Genomic DNA, 8028 nt, shown 5'->3' with positions numbered 1-8028 from the left:
CATTTAAATCAGCCTTGTCAAAGGAGTGCCAGGAGGGTCTCCAGGGGTCTCGTGGCCACCTGAGCTATAGAACTCTGCAGCTGAGAACAGCCATAAGGGGACACTAGGGACTGTTGGCAAAGCCACCTCTCTATCCACCCTCACCCTTCCTTCCTCTCTCTCTGCCCCTGTTGACAAATCTTTGTTGCTATGGTAGCCAATTATCACCACCTCACCTGCTCCTTCCTTCTCTTAACTCCCTACTTTTGCCCAGAGATGAACTAGCTTGGCTCCTCCCTTCTGTTAACATGCACGTCTTACCATTTTTGCCTTATCTTTGGTTAAAGATGACATGGCTTATGGGTGGTGACAAGGCAAATTCAGAAAGAGAGACCTGAAAGCAATACATGAAAAGTTTGGAAAGTTAAGATTGAAAATGCTTTGTCGTATTGAGAGGAAAGAATGGAACATACATGAACTCCTCCCTGGGCCTGAGTCCTACATCTGGGATTTACCAACCTGTGACCCAGGGCAATTTGCCTAAACCCCTAGATCTTCCTTCCATCATCTGTGATAAATCAGGATACTTGCATACCACGGTTATTAAATAAAGATTGTTGCATTGAACAAGAGAGACTGGGTAGAGAAACCATAAAAGCAACACTATTTCTTATCACATGTGCCCTTACAAACCCATTTGGGGGGAAGTTTGCCTTCAGAGATGAAATTTCTGGCAGGTCCCATAATTCCTCTAGGACAGCTACTCAGCTACACAGTCCTGTGATCACGTTTAACATGGGTCTCATCTGAGTACAGTCCAGTAGTATAATAGCCAAAATCCTGAAATGCATTTAAAATTAAGTTTCTCTCTCTTTCAGCTTAGGCCTGCTTTAGGCTAGAAGCCAAGTGCTTCTTGACATCCTTCCCAGGGTGGAAGAAGAGGGTAGGGAGGAGAGACAAAGAGCAAGAGAGGGCTTATTGAAGGGCACCTTTGAAATCCTTGGCCTTGAAGGCCTTGGTTTCGTCTGAGCATTGTCAGAACCTGTCCTGGGCACCTTGGATGCCTCTCTGGCCTCTCCTCTGGCCCCTTGCAGTGCCCTCCAGCATCTGCCTCCAGTAGCATACCCCTGGCTTCTTCAGGCAACAAGCCAGTAGCTTAGGGCCCTTCTTTTTTTATTGATACAAATACTTGTACATATATATGGATACATGTGCTATTTTGTTACACGCATAGACTGTAATGATCAAGATAGGGTATCTGGGATGTTCATCACCTGGTGTATTTATCATTTCTATGTGTTCAGAACATTTCAAGTCCTCTCTTTTGAAATATACGATACATTGTTGGTTTAGTCACCCTGCTCTGCTGTAAACATTAGAACTTGTCCTTCTATCTAAAAGTATGTTTGTACCTATTAACCAGCCACTCTTTATTCTGCTCCCACGCCCCCCTCACACACATACTCTTTCCAGCCTTTGGTATTTAGCATTATTTTCTCTACCTCCATGAGATCCACTCTTTTAGCTCCCACATATAAGTGAGAACACGTGGTATCTTTCTGTGTCTGGCTTATTTCACTTAATATAATGACCTCCAGTTCCCTCCATGTTGCTGCAAATGATCATGACTTCATTCTTTTTATGGCTGAATAGTATTCCATAGTGTATACATACCACATTTTCTTTATCCATTCATCTGTTGATGGACACTTAGGTTGATTATATATGTTTTTCCTTTCATATGTTCTCACAATGGTAGATACCATTCCTTCACTTCCAGGTGCAGGATTCCCTTAAGCATTTTTTGTACAGCGATGTAGGGGTGATAAATTCCCTCAGCTTTTGCTTACCTGGGAAAGACTATTTCTCCTTCATTTATGAAGGATAACTTTCCTGGCCATAGTATAGTTTGATGGCATTTTTTTTTTCTTTCAGCACTTTGAATATATCATCTTGTTCTCTCCTAGCTTGTAAGGTTTCTGCTGAGAAATTCACTGTTAGTGTCATGGCGATTCCCTTATGATTGACTAAACGCTTTTCTCTTGCTGTTTTTGGAATTCTCACTTTGTCTTTTACTCTTGAGACTTTGACTATAATGTGCTATGGAGAAGACCTTTCTGCATTGTATCTCTTTGGGGATCTCTGAAATTTCTGTATCTGGATGTCTAAATCTGTTGCTAGATTTGGGAAGTTTTCAGCTATTACTTTGTTAAACAGGTTTTCTATCCCTTTTATTTTCTCTTCGCTGAAAGTTTTTTTTTTTATTTGCTGGGACACTGAAAATCAAATATTTGGTGGCTTTATGGTGTCCTGGTCATGTAGGCTTTGTTCATTCTTTTTAATTCTTTTATCTTTATTTTTGTCTGACGAGGCTATTTCAAAAGACCTGTCTTCGAGTTTGGAAATTCTTTCTTCTGCTTGGTCTAGTCTTGCTGAAGCTTCAAATGTATTTTGCATTTCATTTAATGAATTCTTCAGTTCCAAGATTTATGTTTGGGTCTTTTTTATGATATCATTCTCTTTGGTAAATTTCTGATTCATATCCTGAATTATTTTTCTGATTTCTTTGTACTGTTTTCCAGTATGCCCTTATATCTCACTGAGCTTCTTTATTATCCTTATTTTGAATTCTTTATCCAGAATTTCATAAATTTCTTTTTGATTGGAATCTGTCACTGGAGAATTATTGTGTTCCTTTGGAGGTGTCATATGTCCTCGCTTTTTCCTGTTTCTTGTGTCCTTACGTTGATATCTGCATATCTGGTGTAACTGTCACTTCTTCCAACTTTTTGAGTTTGCTTCCATAGGGGAGGACTTTTTTCTGAAGGCGTATCGATGGTTCTGGTTGGGTAGGGGACTTTGGCTTTGATTCTGGGTGCATGCTATAGTATAGTCTCCATATCATTTCTTCAGTTACAAACAGTGTCTGTGATTTCCTCAGTGGCTTAGGGTGCAGTTGTTAGTGGAGGCTGTGGTGAAGTTTTTCTGGGAATAAGGATGCCAGGTGCGTCTACCCCCAGGCTCCAGTGGTGACAGTGGTGGGTCGAGAGTACTTGTCCTTGGGCCCAAGGGTAGCATACACTGGCACCGGTGTTGGCAGGTCCACATGGTCCAATTCTTGGGGCTCCAGGCAGCTTGCTCAGGTGCTGGCATGGCAGCAGTAGGCCAGACAGGTAGGCAGGTTCTTGGGCCCCTGGGCAGTGGGTTTGGTGCAGGTGCTGGCAGTAGCATTGGTGGGATGACCCTCTGGGTCCTGAGTGGTCCATGCTGATGTTGGTGGTGGCTATGATAAACTGGGTGGGCCAGTCCCCGGGCCTGCAGGTGGCACTTGTTTGTGGGTGCCAGCTGTGGTGGTAGCAGCAGGTTGGGGGGACCCAACCTCAGGCCCCCTGGGAAGAGTACTTAGGTGCCAACAGTGGTGGACTGGGCTTAGGCAGTCCTTAGGCCCCTGGATTTCATGCTCAGACACTGAGGGAACAGAGCTGGGCCAGGCACAGTTGTCCTCAAAGCCCTTAGCAGTAAGTGCATGTGCTGGCTGTGGGAGGCAGAGGCAAGGTGATCTCAGGCCCAGGGTAGATAATTCAAAGTGTAATTATCTACTCACTGTTTTGGTTCTTCTTTGTGGAGGAGGTGAGGGTCAGATGCCTCCAGTCAGCCATGTTGAAGCCCCTCCATTCAGGCCCCCTTTTTAAATGACCACACCAGCATGCTCACTAGTGGTGTTATGTCTGGTCTTCCACCTACGCTCGCCACACACAAATAGTGCTTTTGGCCTGGTATCTATGAGAGCGTAGTGACTTCTCAAACGCATCCTCGACTCTACTGTAGACCTTTATTTTCAGGCATGAATCACATACCAGCCCTCTGTGTCCCCCACGCTTGAGGAGGCACAAATCCGGTTTCCTAAGTGGTCTTCATGAAGCTGCTCTCACTAGCCCTATGGTAAGAGGAAGTACACTGTCAACTGTCTATGCAATTTCTCTGATTTCTGACACCAGCTGACTTTTCAACTTCTACCCTTTATTCCAGTGAGAGGAGCCAGAAACTAAGAGAAGCAAAACTGATTTCTTTGATTACTCCCCCTGCAAGTCCTGCATATGTGATTCAGAACCTGACTGTCTATTGTCAGGGCAAATGGCATTGATTGTCTTGTGACTTCAGCCAAAGCTGTCAAAGAGTCCTGTGTGAATCGCTGTTGCGTATGTTGGGAGTTCCTCACTCATAGCATCCATGCATTCATTCAACAAATATTTAAGTGCACCTAGGCTTTGTGCTAGGTGGTGGGAATACACCACGGAACAAGATGAATGTGAATTACGCTAGTTGATTCCAATTGTGGTAAATGCTGCAAAATGCAAGGTTAGCTGCCAGAATGAATAACAAGCAGATTAGCGCAGTGAGGGGATGGGGTAAGGGCTCCCGGGGAAGTGGCTGAAGTACTGGTTGGGTGAGAGGACAGTGACAGGAAAAGAGCAGGTGATGGAAAGGCCCTGAGGTGAGAGGGCCTTGAGCACTCTCCCTGAATGTATATTATCCAAATTACTTCTCATCAACAGAAGCCATTTAGGGTCTTGCTTGTTTGTTGTTGAGCTTGTTCCCTCAATTGCTGGTTTGCCCTGACTAAGCATTCCTGGGCAGATGAAGCCCAGACATAGTTCCTCCTGAGGACCAGGCGTTTCAGGTCGGTGCCTGGTGGCCTTCTCATGTTGCTAATTCATTCTGAGCAAAGTGTCTAAAACAGAGAGATATCATTTTAGCGGGCAGTGGATCTCAAACTGGTATGTGAGATTTCACATCACACGGGAAAGTTTCAGCTGGGAGGAAAGCTGACTGCCTTTCCCAGGAACAGCTGAGCCCCCCGTCTTTCTGGAGGTCAGAGGTTGGAGTGTAACCAATGCACAAAGAATCAAGATTGGCCTCCTTTGGTGGAGGTTTCTGGAGTTACAGCAAGAAGTCTAGGCTACGTTTAGAGAGCTCTATCACCCAGGGGCAGTTTGAGAAAAAGAGAAATAACTTCTGTACACTTACAGTGGCCAGTGAGCGCTCTCAGTTGCCAGCACCAGGCAAACCATCTGTGTGGGCTGGGTGACTCCAACAAGGTCATTGGTGGGCAAGCAGGCAGGTGAGTAAGAGGGCTGGGAGAAAGACACCGAAGGGTCAGGGAAGGCAAAAGGAACCCTTCTGGGAATGAAAATGAGCAGTGAGTACCTTCTTACAAGACCGCTTGACAACCTACCACGCTTTGTGCCTTTTTCAAACATTCTCAGTAGTGTTCTCAATGGATCCTTCCTTTAAACCGCTTTTAGTGTCAGGTGGGAACAAGCCAACAAGAGCAAACAGACCCAGAAGGGTCATATGGTACCAGCACGAGGCAAGAATGCAAGTCACGTCTCCCCACTGCACCCCGCTTCCTGTCAGCCTGCCTTCGGGGCTCGTCCTCTCAGACTTGGTGCTGAGCCCTGAGAGCTCCCTGGTGACTGAGGAGAAAACCCAGCAGGATCTCACAGCCCACGTACGTTCTTCCCCCTTGAAATTTAGTTTTTCTCCTAAGACTATTGCTGTAAACATAAACCCCTGTATACAGGAGGTAAAATGTTCATTACCCTAGCTGTGCTCTGGGCCAGGTATTCCTCATTGCCCTGACTTCTTCAACTAGGTGAACACCTCAATCTGCTATCACGCCCTAGAGTTGAGGCCATTGCACAGATCACTGATAGCCCTCGAGGCTCCTGTCCACTGCTGTGACCATCCGCTCCCCTGTATTCTGCCTGGAGGGGGATGCAATCCACCATGGCCAGACTGTTTCACCTCTTGGTGCAAAGCGTGGTCATTGCTGTTTGTGCGCCTGACATCTGCAGCAGGTGGAGCTCCCTTTGAGAAATCTGCATTTCTATCCCTTTACTCTGCATTATCAGCTATACAGCTGACACTTTCACTCAACAGAGTAGCCTGATTAGCCTTGTTAACCCATTGTTCCTCAGAGCAGTGATTCTCAGAGTGTGTCCTCTGACCACCACCTGCAGCGGCTGCACCTGGGAACCTGTTATTAACAGAAATGCAAATTCTCAGGCCCTGCTCCAACCCTCCTCCATCTGAAACTGGCGGGGTGGGGCCCAGCAATCAGTGCTTTAACAAGCCCTCCAGGTGATTCTGATTTGAGGCTAAATTTGCATTCGCAACTCTCTGTTCATTAGAGTCACCTGGGGAGTTTTAAAACCCTGCTATCCCTGAGGCCCCCACCAAGACCAGGTGATCAGAATCTCCTGGGGTGGGGCCTAGGCAGACAATGTTTGGAAAAGTTTCCCAGGTGATTCAAATGAACGGTGAAAAGCAAGGCTCACCGTCCTTGGGAAGACTTTGGCATCTCCCAAATAAATGCTGGGGAATGTTTGCAGGCGTTACCCAAAAAGATTTCTGTTGCCTAGTAAGTTTAGAAAATGCTAGATTTAACAGAGTTGACAGTTTTCTTTTTATAAAGGACTTTTCACAACTTTTTATATGCTGATATGTTCTCTGAGAGGGAGTAGAGGCCACAGTGTGCCCATTTTATCACCGTCTCTTAGAATCAGTATTCCAAGGAACACACACTTGGAAAGTGCCAATTTGGATTTTACGCTAAAACTTATTCCTGCAGCAAGTTGGGTCACCAGAATGTCATGCGCCTATGCTGTAGTTCCCCATCTCTATCAGAGCTAGGGATCCTGTAAGAAATGGCCATATAAGAACATTCCTCTTTTTGGTTGTTTGTACAGTCACTCTCAGCAACTCTTTTTTGTCTGCATCTTTTATAAAACCATGTAATAAATTTTTCTTAAGAGTTTTATGCTGGGGAGAAAAGTATGTCTCTCCTGGTGAACCAGTGAATGTCCTTAAATTAGATAATGATAACATTAGAGCCCACTAGTGTCTTTCTTTTTTTTTTTTTTTTTTTTTGAGACAGAGTGTCACTCTGTCACTGGCTAGAGTCCAATGGAATCACCATAGCTCATTGCACCTTCAAACTCCTGTGCTCAAGTGATCCTTCTGCCTCAGCCTCCCAAGTAGCTGGGACGACAGGCACATGCCACCACACCTGGATAATTTTTCTATTTTTTTTTTTAGAGACAGGGTCTCACTCTTGCTCAGGCTGGTCTCGAACTCCTGACCACAAGCAATCCTCTGCGCTGGCCTCCCAGAGGGTTAGGATTACAGTCATGAGCCACAGTGCCCGGCACACCATATTGTCTTGTTTGAGAAATTGAACACCAAGTCTTGTGCTTAATTGTGATTGATTGCATTAATTTGGATATATTCTTAACCCCCCATTTCATCTTTGTTTTAGTAATTATATTACTTGGTAGTATTTATTGCCACCTATTTCTAATACCTTTTAGGATATTAATGATATACAGCTTTGGTATAATTTTTAAAAGGAAAAAAGAAACAATAAAGAGGTTTTGTACTTCTGCAAGTTTCTCTCTCTCTAAAAACCGATTACACTATCTGTACTCAGAAAAGTCGAGTTATAGAACTATGAAGAAAAACTCCAAAACTGCCGGTTGTCTCAACTCCTACCTCCTATAAAATCTAAGATGACAAAAAGCTAAATTTTGCAATGGCCATATATTTTAAAGATTAATATAGTATCTCTAAAAACATAACTATTATTTTTCCTGTTTCGTTTCATTATGAGCAGTCTCCTTAAATACCTAGTCACCGAAGAAATTCTGAAAAAGTAGACCAAATGTCCTAAACAACACTTCAAATGTATATATATTACTGTGTAACAAAACACCCCAGAATTTAGCAGCTTAAAACAACAAACATTTCTTATGAGGATTCAAAGAGCAGCTTGGTTGGGTGGCTTGTGTTTGGAGGAGTATTAATATCTCACAAGTTGTAACCAAGCTATCGACTGGGGCTGGAGAACCCACTTCCAAGCTTACTTGGCTGGATGTTGGCTGAAGCCCTGTGTTTTTCAGCGTGTGGAACTTTCCATAGGCTGCCCAAATGTCCTCACACACAGCACAGCTGGCTTCTCCCAAAGTGAGAGATGAAAGAGAGAGAGAG

The sequence above is a fragment of the Lemur catta genome, chromosome 12 (assembly GCF_020740605.2).
Source record: "Lemur catta isolate mLemCat1 chromosome 12, mLemCat1.pri, whole genome shotgun sequence".
NCBI classification, from domain to species: Eukaryota; Metazoa; Chordata; class Mammalia; order Primates; family Lemuridae; genus Lemur; species Lemur catta.
This window is presented reverse-complemented; position numbering follows the sequence as displayed.